Here is a 13,858-nt window from a genome sequence, read left to right on the forward strand (position 1 = left end):
AACTTAAACCTAAGATAAGACATTTTCATCAAGAAATTTAGACCTTTTTCTTTCTCGAAATTTTTTACATGGAAACCCCATATGCCGAAATAAAATTTTATCTTTGGAACCAAATTATAAGGTCAAAAGGTTAAATTTTAAAAAATGGTTTAGTCAAACACACCTAGTACTACTATATCTTACATCGACACTACGCCAGGAAAAACTAAAATTCTATAACGCTCACATCCTTTTCTGAAGTATGTTCATAATGTTATCAAAAGGGTATAACTTCAGGTGCCTAAACTTAGAGATTCAAACCGACGTACGATTAATGGGAAAGTTTGTATTTTGAAAGTACCATACTGTGTAAATATTCATGTGCACTGGTAAGGGAGTGCTCAGGATCAAAACTAGAGGGGGGCAATCCCTGTCGTTCAAATTGTAACGCACAAAACGTTAAGGAAACCAAAATTTCAAGAAAATTATAAAAGCGCTCTACTAGTTTAAAAAAAAATTATTTGCTCTAAAATAAAATGATTTTATCTGGATTTACATTAATATGACTTCCTTGGGTTTAAAGAAAATTTGTTCAAAACTTTCGTTTTGAACTAAATTTACTTTTTCTTCTGGGGGAGGGGCAGTTGCCACCCGCTGGATACGCCCATGTGCACTGGCAGCAATGGATATATATTCTTTGTGACTTTACTCGACTACCTGCTGCATAACCCTTAAGGCAATCACAGACTACTCCCCCTGACACTTCGGAAGAAAAAAACTTTGGCCCCGATGTGATACCCGTGAAGTCTTCCAACATTCACACTTTTTATTTTCAGCTTAACATTAAAGGGCTACGTGAGAAAGATTTTTTTCGTCGTAAGTTATTTTGTGCATTCCATCTACTGATTGCTTTATATGCTGCTAGCGTGTGGGATCCTTAGGAAGTCAGACTTCTATCTGAAGTCGAGAGAATACAGCGCAGTGTGGCCAGATTCGGATTGGTTGTTATGATAAAAGGTGCAGTGTTTCCATTTTGTTGGGATAGTTAGGATGGGAATCTTTAAAGGAGGCCTCCAGCTACATATGTCTATTGTCTAGGGAAGACTGCTTGATGCGCCAATGGAACGTGTAAAACTGTCCCGGTTGCCAATGAAGGCTCCGCTACCAGGGTAATAAAAAATTTTGGTAACAAATGGCGTTTTTTAAAATTGATGAGTGTAATGTTTGATTTGTGAAAACAGATAATTAGATGATAATTCTCTTAAGATTTATTATTTTACAACTAATCCTAAAAACAAAAAGAACATTTTCATTGAATAATAACATTTTTCTTTCTCTCACTGTATCGCTATTTACTGGGATATTCCATATATATATGGGTTTTGTGTTAATTGTAGTCTATCGCCTACACCTTTCACTAATTTGCTGATGAGTTGTTTAACTTTAGGTAAGTTGTGTGCCTGAAGGATATGGAGTATTATAGTTCTCTACGTAATTTACAGGATTGAATTGAGAGACTTGTTTTGGAAAACGTTTAACTTATGTTGAGAGTTTGCGTAAATTTCTGCACCTTACATGGGTCTAGATATTCGCCTCCTTTATGTGGCAATGCTATGACCTCTAAGGTGGTGGACTAGGGAAAAGTATCTTCCTGTTAACCAACATATCGAGAAAAGGTTGCATCAATTCGTGACAAAGTTTAGTAAAATTCAGGTGTCTGGCCGTCGAAACCCGGAGCTTTTGTTTCTGTTCAGGCTTCTGAGAGCGAACCTCCCCAAAATGTTTCCCTCTTGAGGTCATTGCTGCCGCTATTCCTGTGACGTCTTTGACATTATCATTGCTTCTAGTTTCAGGAAGCGTCCGGCGGCGGCGCCACCCGTGGCAGTCTGCAGATTCGGAGGAGGGGGAAGGGGTGAGGGGGGAGACTGAAGTGTACGTGGTGCTGCGCGGGGACAAATACTCGGAGGTAATCGATCATATCATTGTACTGGAAACAATGGAGTGCTGTCACCCACGGCCCAAGTGAAGATAATTAACTGCGCATCTGGCCATTTTGAGAATTACGCTTCGTTGAAATGGGTGCGCTGAAAATCGCGCAACTTTGAATTTTTTTCTTAGATCATACATGTCGGATAAGTGACTTTGAAGATAAATTAATCGGATCATATATGACAGTTTTTTCACCACAAAGTTCACTATTCTTTCAATCGTATAGTGCACTTTCCCATTCATAATGCATGAGAGTCGGCGATATTTGGTGGGCCCGGTCGGACTTTGGCATGGCTTCAAATATTCTTATTCAAGGTAATTAACGGCTAGCATTCCATTTTTTATAAATCATTTAGTTATCGTATATCAATTGAAATAAATCAATATATAGATCTAGAAATCGAAAATAATGAAGTTATCATTCAATGCATCGATTTTCTCATTCGATCAGTTGGTTGAAATGATGTATGTTTCGTGATCGAATTTTTATCATTTCATAGACCGTATAAAAGAGCAATTATTTTGAAGAAATTATAATTATATTTGTTTATTTTAAGATGAATTTTTGGAAAATCGACAAAATGATTGTCAAATATTCATTTAGATGTTTAATGTTAAATAATTTTGGATGTTTAACTGCCTCTATTGTAACGTGCATAGAGGGCATATCGTTTTATGTACATGAACGAAGATGAAGTTCAGAGTAAAAACTAAGGTTTCCGCGGTGATGTTTGATCCCTGCATTTTTCTCGGGTTTTCTTCCGCGTCCGTTGGCTTATGGACAACAGTTTTGCTGGCAGGATATGCAACAGAAGAAAACCTGAGAAAATTGCGGGGATCAATTGTTGTGAATTTCTGCCGAAATCGAATGATCCCACTATTCGATTAATCGATAACGTAATCGAACCTTCCCTTGGAGGTGGAGGTGCTGGACGGGCGCATCGTTCGGCGCGGGAAGGCGAAAGCGGTACCCAAGAGGCCAGACGCCTCCACGACCCCTTCCACCCTCAAGGTGCTCGAGGACATGATGGCAGAAGCGACGACATCTTCACAGGCGCCAGAGCCAGCGGAGGAGGCTGTCGGGGAAGCGACAGGACCGGCTTCGTGCCCCGTCGGGGGACCTCAGAGGATAGTCAAGAGGATCGGCTCGAAGGAGGCGTAGCGACGCGACGCTCTCTGGCGACGGAAACAAACACTACCGCTGCTGTTGCTACAACGACTGGCGTGCCCGCCCCACAGTATTAGGAACACGGGAGTATTTATAAGGAGGAGTTGTTTTTTGGCTTCTGCGCATGTGGCCTAGATTCAAATGGTAAGCAACCAGATCACATGACACCAACCTTACTGTTTTAAAGGAGTGACCCCTGATTGGCTGATCCCGTTCATAGGGTTGTTTAAATTGTCGTGTTGAGTGTTTTTACATGTTTTTATTTAGAATAAAAATTTTATCTTAGTTAACCATAACGCTCTCCGAAGAAGAGAGGAACTAAAAGTAGCATTGAGACAATTTCGATGGGTCTATGAAACTTAATTAACCATTTTGTATGATATTATTGGTATTTTTCTGGATTCCCATGGTTTCACTGTCCTGGTAATCAGAAAATGGGCAAATTCTGGCATCTCCGTTGAACTAATTAGCAATGGGAAGATATTAGGAAGTTTATACTCTTGGTGAAATGGTTAGAAGAAGGGGAAAATAATTTGGTTGAATATTATTCGGGAAGATAAAACTACGAAAAAATTAAAAAGTATGAAGGATATAAACCAAGGCTAAATGGTGTTGAAGATGGTGAAAAATAAATCCTAAAAAGAAAGTATTTAAGGATATTTATCCTTCTGCGTAATAATCACTCAAAATTGAGAAGAAAATAGGAAGTTGGTGAAATTGTCAGAAGGGATGGAAAATCATTTTATTTAAGGATAATTATTTTAAGCACAGAAGAGTAAACATGAGCTGTTTTTGGCTCTTGCACATGTGGCCTAGATTCAAAAGGTAAACATCGAGATAACGTGACCCAAAAACTCTCTCCCCCTTCTCCCATCTTTCCTTTACGAAGGAACAATTGAAGAGTAGGGAGAGAAGTTCCCGGATTACCGTTGAAACAATTTTGATGCCTTTTTTACGCCATTTTTTCTATTTTCTATATTTTCTGCATTCATCTGAATTCGGGTTTCAATCTGTGACTAAATAACAAGCAAAAGAGATTCAAGGAATCTTCTTAAAGCTCCTCAAAAATTTAAAGAAAATAGGAAGTTGGATAAGTGGTTAGAAAGGGTGAAAAATGAATTTTATTGAAGGATATTTATTAAAACGATATCGGCGTACTTATGAGAAAGAGTTTTTCTTTCGAATTATGCCCATACGGCCTAGATTTAAAGTGTAAACACGCAGGTCACGTGAACGCGCAAACCCTCTCCTCCGACCTTCCCGTGTCAAATGAACAATCGCTGATTGGCTGATTCCGTCGATATGATTGCTTAAAGTGTAGTAGTAAGTTTGATTAAATGTTTTTAATTTGGAAAAAAATTATCTTTGTTCATCTTAATGCCCTCTTTGGAAGACGGGTATCAGGAGAAGAACTAAAACAATTTTGAAGGCTTTTTGACACGAAAGTTTTCCATTTACAATGTTATTATCGGTATTTTTCTTTAGCCGCGTTGTTTCCTTCATAGTGTAACCAACAACAAGAACCATGTATAGCCTCAGAGTGAAACAACTAAAGAATAAAAAAGTATGTTGGTCAACTCGCAAGAAAGGGTGAAAAGTAAATTTTAATGAAGCATATGTAGTTGAAGGACACCGGATTAAATGTTATGAGAATGAGGTGTTTTTGCTTTTTGTGCATGTGGCCTAGATTCAAATGATAAACATCCACATCACGTGACCCCGTAACTATCCCCCCCCTCTCCTGACCTTTCCGTATCGATGAAACGATAGCTGATTGGTTGATTGCCTTGATGTGATTTTTGACATTGTAGTAGTGAGTTTTTATATAATATTTATTTAGAATGAAAATATGATTTCGGTTATCCCTAACATTTCCTAAAGAAGAGATTCATCTGGGTCAGCATTGAAAAAATGTTGATGGCTTCGTGACGTAATTGTTTATCCCTATTTCTATGATATTATCTGTATTTTGCACGTGCACGTGGTTTCAACCTCAGAGTGATTAAAAACAACGACTTCTACCTAAAAATACTTAGAACCCAGAAGAAAATTGGAAGTTGGTGGAATTTGTAGACGGTGGAAGGTAAATTTGGATGAATGATATTCGAGAAGCTAAATACCACTACTAGATATGACAAAGTATGAAAGCTATAAATGGTTTAAATTGTAGTGCTGAGTTTGTTTATGTGGTGTTCATTTGCTGTGTAAATTTTATCTATGCCATGAAGCCTTAACGCACTTTAAGGGAGAAAGGTCCCAGGAATAGAATTGAAAAATATTTGATGGCTCTATGAAACTAACTTATTTCGATATCTATCGATTAATCGGGATTTTTCTGAAGTCGTGCGGCTTCAGTCTCAGAATTAATGAAATAGGAGCAAGCCATGACCCCCCTCCATTCACCAAACCTTCATCCTTCGACCTTTCTCGTCGAAGGAACCATCGCTAATTGGCTGATTTCGTCGATAACATATTCTGAATTTTACACATCAAGATTCGGCAATTAATGTATGCCCCGAATACCTTTCTTCAACTCAAATAAGGTAGAAATAGCCACGGTTTGTGACGTAAAAGAAAAAGACGTTTTCAGAGCGGCGAAATTTTTCTCTTTTGAGGCAATTATTGAACTGCATGAATCGGAAGGTAAAGCCTGAATCACACGATCATTTTTTTTTCGTCGCGAAAGTGATCACTATCGCGAGTACTGCGCAAAATGATCGTCGGCGGCAATTGTTTTTCGCGATGGCGATCGCGATGTGGATTCCCATCGCTATTTTTCATCACTCGTCCGGTCGCTATCAGTCAACCCCATATCAGCCAATCAGATAGCATGACCGTATGGTGTGATTGCAGCGCCACGTTTGACAAATGTGGGAACGGCATAAATAAACAAATACGCTATACAATTTCGTGATGTGGCTCCTATGACAACGAGCTGTGATATTAGAAATGATGCGAAAAGCGACGGCGGGAGTGACCGTGTGATTCAGAAAAATGATCACAAGAGCGATTGCTTTTCGCGACGGGAAAAGCGATCTCGATAGTGATTACTTTCGCGACGAAAAAAAACGATCGTGTGATTCAGGCTTAAGTCCGAAAAAAAAATTATTACTGCATCCATCGTTAGCAGTCTTTTTTATTTTATTTTATGTGCAATAATGGCGAAAGAATAGTATTTCTCTATGGGTTATCTATTTCTCTGGAACACGGTCCACTTGAATGAGTGACGGTAGATTCCCTCCATGGACAAAATCGACATGCCAGCGAGCCTCTTGGATTAATTGACTGCCGTTAAGCGCAACGTTGATCCTAGCAACAGCGGATGTAAAGCCTGAATCACATGATCATTTTTTTTCGTCGCGAAAGTGATCACTATTGAGATCACTTTTCCCGTCGCGAAAAGCAATCGCTCTAGTGATAATTTTTCTGAATCACACGGTCACTCCCGCCGTCGCTTTTCGCATCATTTCCAATATCACAGCTCGTTGTCATAGGACCCACATCACCAAATTATATGGCGTGTTTGTTTATTTATGTCGTTCCCACAATTGTCAAACGTTGCGCTGCAATCGCTCCATAGGGGAATGCGTTCCGATTGGCTGATATGGGGTTTTAGTGACGGTTTTAGCGATGGAAAAAGCGACCGGACGAGTGATGAAAAATAGCGATGGGAATCCTCATCGCGATCGCGAAAAACAATTGCCGCCGACGATCATTTTGCACAGTGATCGCGATAGTGATCACTTTCGCGACGAAAAAAATGATCGTGTGATTCAGGCTTAAGCAAAGGTGGACAATCTTTTACATTGGTTGATTCACATCATTTACATTGGATGGGACAAGCTTTTACATTGGTGTTCAGAGAAATGGATGAAGACGCAGCGATATATTTATGGGCACCTGTAAGTTTTATTTATAATATATTTCATTCTAGTTGCCCGTTTATAGTTTACAATTTTCTTATACACGAAGATTGTGCCCGCACCTTGTACTTTCTCGTCAGCCATCTCTTAGCGTATTTCCGTGCACGGATCACGTCATAGTTCACGTTGATTGTGTCCCAGCATTTATTGAGCATAGTCATGTCCTATTTTGTGGACAAAAACCAGGGCGCGACCGGAGTGCCCCTTATTCGCCAATTGGCGTATTGGCGGCGGTTTCTAGAACTATTTTTCCCGCGCGCGATGGTTACAAAAATTTTATCAAAAAATCATAAATTTTATAAAATTTTATTTGTTATTAAAGCAAAAACCGACCCAACCCAACCCAAACCAACCCAACCCAAACCAAAAAATAGTTCTAGAAACCGCCGCCAATACGCCAAGGGGCTTAAACTCCGGTTCACCCAAAACCAGGACCGAAAACTTGTGCGTGTTAATCTTCCAATGTTGTGAGTTTGGCTTCAAAATAATTGAAAATTACAACTCCATTTCGTCCCACTTATTAATAGAAAGACACGCTTAATACGCTTGAAATTTAGTTTTATTTTCTCGGTGATGCTGGACGCCTAGGGTGTGAGAATTCAAAGTAATCTACCATTGAAAGCAGAGATAACCTCCGATGAGGATGAGCCCTGAGTCGGAGCTTGAAACTCGGAGCGTTGGCTGTTATGAATAAATTAACCCGGTGGGAATCCCGAGAAGAGTTTACCCACATTATTCGCCGGGAAAGCATCAAATCATATTTCAGAGATGACCTGGTTGATTGAAATCATTGTTCATGTAAAATACATTGATATTGGATATTACTAAATACTAAGTGGAAGCTCGGAAGTTTTCAATTCACATCAATTCATTAGTTGCATGCGGTACAGGTGAAAGGTCGTCTGCAGGAGTATCTGTCGGCGGGTACGTGCTCCACACTGGTCAATTCAACCGCTCCTCTATTCTTAGCCAGTTATATGTCAACGGTGGGCCAGTATAGTATTCTATGGTAGTATGGATGTCAGCGAAATCCAGGAAAGGCCTCTGTTATAGCAATCTAATTATTTTTATGAGGCTATAGTCCCGTCCCAAATAATTACAATAAATTGAATATGTTTTCTCGGGTTTCCAGCCGGGTGAGAGTGTCGTTTGTCACCAACGTTTCGGGGTCCTATACGTTCCACGTCATCAGAGAATGATGCTGGTGCCATGACCATGGCCAGTGTTTATATTTTTATCGCAGTTGTAATCTCTTTCCGTTGGTTGGAGCCAAATTTCATCCTCCCATGACTTAGTAGTTTTCAGCACTGGTCACCATGTGTTGGTCAGCGTGTACCTCGTGTCTCAATGGAAATTCCGGTTTTTTAATCGGATTTCAATTGCCTCTTTAGATAGGCATGATTCATCGAAAAACTTGTACACAGGAAACAAAATTTCACAGCTTCACAATAATGTTAATACAAGAGAATAATAACATTCAGCTAAGCTTTGTGTTTGTCTTGTCTGCTGGGGCTTCTTTCCGTGATTCAACTAGGTAGTATTTTTACTATTTTTTTACCGTAAAGCTTGTTAGAAAAAGTATAAATCATTGCTCTATAAAATCGTACCTGTGTGTCCTTCCATTACATTTACAACGAGATATTTTCAATGATTGCTTTATGTCCTGCCATTTGTCATTAGTCCTATAATATGACCAAATTTCTATTGCCGATTTGTAACGTTTTAATAACATTTTACTAATTTTAACTGTGCAATATAATAAATATTATTTATGAGACAGGGTTGACATCTAAAATATAGTCTACAATGTTTGATTTTTTATGAACAGGCAAAGGATCACATGATCAATATTGACACCCATAAGTCATAGCAATGTCGCAACTGGGCTTTCTTCACTTCGACTTAACATTCCATTGGTAAAATTATCGTAAGTATTTAATTTTTAGCCAAAAATCACTAGCCCCAGCTAACAACTGTCGTATATTTAGTAGAGAAATTATCCATGACACAGATAGCATTTAAGTTGACTAAAATGGCACTTGATAGATCTTTTTTACGTACCTGTATGGCCATTCATCAGAAGCCATCTTTTGGTTGCAGGCGATGCTCGCTCCAGGGCCGTTACTAACAATTTAAAGGCTCAAAAGAAAGAAAGAACAGGGAAATGCTTTGCAATTGCGTGTGTTATCCGGAAAGTGAAATTCAAATGTTCACCTATTATTGTGTTCATATGATCTACTTCCAATCTTTATTGGCTATGGCCACTTGAAGGTCGCAGTTTATAATGATAATTTTGTTAATAATTTAAACTTTTCTAGCACTCCAAAAAGGTAACCGGGAATGTTTACGGCGTAATAATGACATTTGTCTCTATGGAATTTGCGTTGTTTCAACGATGCTCATTTTCTCGTGTACCATTTTAAGGCCAAATTACCATTGTTGAATGTAAGCATTTGAATGGCGTCTTCACTCGCGATTTGCTTGTATATTGGTAGGTGTGTTGAAAGAGTGTTTGCTTAGCGTATCAAAGAAGAAGTTCCTCATTCATAACTTCCCTGCATGTACGAAACAAAAGCTACTCCAAATAATAGGCTCTCCTTATGAAAATTAAAAAAAATTAACTTTGCACTTTTATGAGAATTTCCTATCGAACGAATTTTGCTACTCGTTTGTTTTTACCATGCAAACCATGCAAACTGTTAAGAAACCGTGGAAATAACTCATAAGGTTATCTCTCACTTTTTAGAACAAGTTTATCATTATACCAATTATGTTAAACAATATGGATGTTAAAACATCGAATTGTTGGAGTTTATTCATGGAATCATACTTTATTTCCCAGTATTTTTCTCCTTGGGGTCGCATGCAATTCGTTTGCATCATTGTGAAATAAATAAACTTATTCTTCAATCGAAATCGTTGCTTAATCGAAACAGAATATTATCCTTCGAGCTTCGCAGGGGTGGGTATGCTCTAAAGTATAAAGGGATGGAATAAATTAGTTCACCGGACTCCCGGCAGGGGCGAATTAGGTTCGTTGACAATCACATTCCATGGCGCCTGGGAGGTATGCAATACCTCCAAGCTATCATGTGACTGAGGTTGAAAAGTGGATTTTAGATATTTATCGATTATTTACGATTGAAAAAGTAAATAATTTAACTTATTTTACTTTTTAAAGCTTTTTTTTCACTTTTACTCATTTAATCACGATTATCCAATATTTCAACCTTTTGTCATTTTATGTCATTGACATAAAAACTATCATAGGACTGCCGCCTTATATTTACAATATTTTCAGTTTTTCAATAAATTACCGCCGTCCCCATCTTTAATTCGCCTTGAACTCTGAATATAATTTGTTGTAACCTTCGAAGCAGGGCTGAGTTTTGTTTGAGTATCGGTAGGTGTCTCCTGAGAATGTTCGTATTGTGTATCTTAAAAGATACGTACTCATTTAGCATTTCTCTGCAGATTTGGGCGGTACAAGAACTGCTCTCACCAAAATCCCTTATTAATTAACCGAGAAGGTTGATGCAAATTTCCCGCTGATATTTAATAACACGTTAAAAAATTCCCCATAGAATTTTCCATAGAACGAATTTTGCTACTCAATTGTTTATTGCCAAACCCCATTAAGGAGCATAAAAAATTTTCGATGGGTCGATTCAGGTCGTTTATTTTTCGATTGTAAGCATAAGTGATGATCGAATATTTTTAACGAAGAATTATGGATTCGAATTCCTTAAGTTGGTTCTTGGACCACTGAAAGAAACGCGTTGCGCGTTCGAGAAAGAAGGTGGAAGGTAGTGTTGTAATCATTAGAATAAAAAACGAAATGCATGAATCTTGAGTCACAGCCAGTTAGGAATTAGAAATTTTATTCATAATATTAATCCATTCTATCCCGTCCTTTGTGAGTTCTTCCCGAAATTTAGCCATCTAACATATTGGCGTCCAAATCGATCAGTCTAACAAATGAATACATTTTTAGGTATCTTAGATTAGGTGTGTATTAATTATAACCATATTTATGCGATATCTTGTGGTGGCGTATTAAAATTCATATTAGACGCTATTTGATGCCGATCAATTATTAGCTTACTGTTTGTTTAAATGTGAGCGGTAACCATCTATGATTCATAAGGCCTTATTCCCTAACGTTCCTCAAGTCTTGATCCTGAATCAGATCCGTCTTCCAGGCTCTCATCCAGATCTCAGGCTCAGGATGAGTTTGAGACCTATATTAAAAATTAACTTCGACGCATCTCATTTGAGGTAGAATAACTGTGGTTACGCTCAGCCGTCAAATTTACAAAATAATATATTTACCAAAACTTCATTCGCACATGGTCTCTTTTTCATCAAAATCTTGTATTACTAGGGTACAATTGCGCACTTGGAAGTATTTTCATGAGATATGTTTCATTTAGAAAACGTGAGGCGACGGCTGCGGGCGTTTGGAATATGGTGACTCAATGTATCTTGGGACTAAAATTATCAACAACGGGATACGGTCTCAGCGAGCTCTGAGACCAACGTGCAACGAAGTCGAGTTTGAGTCAGGATCAAGACTTTAGTAACGTTCTGGAATAAGATCCTCAGACTCTACTCGGTTGCCACGTTTGTATTACGAGACCTCATTCCAATCGTAAAGCTCGCCCAGACTCTAATTGACTATTTATAAGTTTAGTCCAAACTCAAATTGAGTCGCCAAATCCCTAGGTGTCCGCAACGTATTCTCACATTTTTGTAACGAAATATCTCTCGTAAAACTACTTCCACGGGTTATATTGTACTCCGGAAATGCTGATTTTTGATGAGCGTGAGTAACAAGATTTTTGGCTAATGTTTTACTTTTTATATTTTAATAATTAACGTAACCACAAATACTCTAGCTGAAGTAAGTTGCATTGAGTTAGTTTCTAAAAGACGACCTGTAGCTGAAACTCAAGTTGAGATCGGAATCGCTAAGGCAGATTATGTCTCAAGATTTGATCAGGTTCTCGAAGGCGGTCCATAAAATCATTTTCATCGATAGCAAAAATAATACATAGGTACCCAATTTTTATTATTGGCGTTGATGAATGGGCTGCCTCGTTTTGCGGCTTTCTTCAATCGCCTTTTTAGAAGCGAATTTGAATGCCAGGCAAAACATTCCCCGAAAGTAAAAATCTTAACGCATTCTGGGAATTTGCACCTGGGACCCCTGAATGAAGTATTTGCACAATGGCTTCCTTTAGCATTCTTTAGATGTTGTTTTTTTTATATTATTGACAGTGCTATTGTTGGGCCGGTACGGCGGACTCCCTAAAATCCAAACTCGTTATGAGCGTACCGGTGAAACTACCTTTTAAAATCTATAAAAAATAGCCCTACTGTAAATTTTCTAATGGATTTCAGAAAGAAAAATCGGAAATGATTATTTACTTGTTCAGGGCTTTATCGTGGCACAATCTGGAACTATGCAATATATGAGTTGGAGTTTGACATTGCATTCACGGCCGGATGTATAATATATGTTCAGCTGTTAAAAAAGTTTGTTGATTACCACCTAAATTTTTTTCCCAACTACAGCACTGATTATTCAACTATTGTACCGGTCAAGGTAGGTTTAAATGGAATATTTGCCGATTAACCCGCCCTCTCTTGATCCCCCAACTTGGAATTTCCTCTTCAATACACAATAACGCCCACCCCATTTCATTCTACCTAAAAATCATATTCTTTTCCATGTCCTCCCACATTTACACAAAATTCTACCCTGTAACACTGTTTCCAATGCCCCCTTCCGACTTATTACTCGCTTCATTTTTACCATATCTCTCCATTATCTCATCTAGAAGAAGAAGAATCTAGTGATTATTACTCATGCCACATTCCTCGCAACGCCTGTCTAGCGCATCCACTAGAGTCAGCAACTGTCTCGATGACTGCCTAATTAACGTCCGTGAATTTCACTGACTTAAGCATTCTGTCAGAGAATTTGAAAATTAAAGGAAATAGTATTTTCCGTTTTTCGATATGTTGCCTTCTCTGCTCTTTGGCTCCGATAGTGATGGTGGCTAACAAAATCAGCGGCAAATTTGGCCTTCCGAAAAAGTCTCCAGTTTCAACGAAAAGACGAATTACTATTGATTGTATTCAGTCCTAAGTGACCCCATTACTAATTGCTGTTCTTGTATCAGAAAAGGGATCGTCAGTTAAGGTCAGCGGTGGTCGTCTGGTGTCGAGTTATGGGGGTAAAAAATTTCTCTCGGTATTCATTGGCGAAATATCGACGGCTTTAATCCTTTCGCGGATATGCTGTTACCTTCGTGACTGAATTCTGCTGAGTGCATCTCCGCGACTCGGCTTCTCCTATGCCTTGCGCATCATTATAGCGTGGTTCAGTGTGTTTATTATCTTGAGCCTGGTATTTACTTAATTCATCTGCTCACTCTGAACGGGTTAATGAGCTAAAACTCATTTTTCGTCACCGACTGATTAGAAGTGGGGGATTACTTTCCTGTTTTATTTATTCATAAATTCTGAGAGAAGAGATGGGTAAGGAAGATATTTTATTCATAGTAACTTATTTCTCCCAGGCATCTACCGAATTCTTTAATGAATTGCAATGGCGAGTCTGGCTGAATGACTCATTTCTGACCGCAGAGCAGTAACTAATGGGGTCACTCGGGACTGAATGAAATTAAAAGCTTTTTCTTTTTTACATTGAAATCTTAACAGTTTTCGAAAGACCGAAATATCTGCGACTTTTACTAACATCATCATTATGAGTCAATAATCCTAAGTTCTA

General features: G+C 38.5%; 1 long non-coding RNA gene across 1 annotated transcript; it reads left to right on the plus strand.

The window, feature by feature from the left end:
* The first annotated feature begins 1,741 nt into the window (after positions 1-1,741).
* On the plus strand, positions 1,742-4,041 carry LOC124166668. Its single transcript, XR_006866473.1, has 2 exons — positions 1,742-1,945; positions 2,888-4,041. It is a non-coding gene; the product is annotated as an uncharacterized LOC124166668 (long non-coding RNA).
* The last annotated feature ends 9,817 nt before the right edge of the window (positions 4,042-13,858 follow it).

The sequence above is a fragment of the Ischnura elegans genome, chromosome 10 (genome assembly GCF_921293095.1).
Source record: "Ischnura elegans chromosome 10, ioIscEleg1.1, whole genome shotgun sequence".
Taxonomy (NCBI): domain Eukaryota; kingdom Metazoa; phylum Arthropoda; class Insecta; order Odonata; family Coenagrionidae; genus Ischnura; species Ischnura elegans.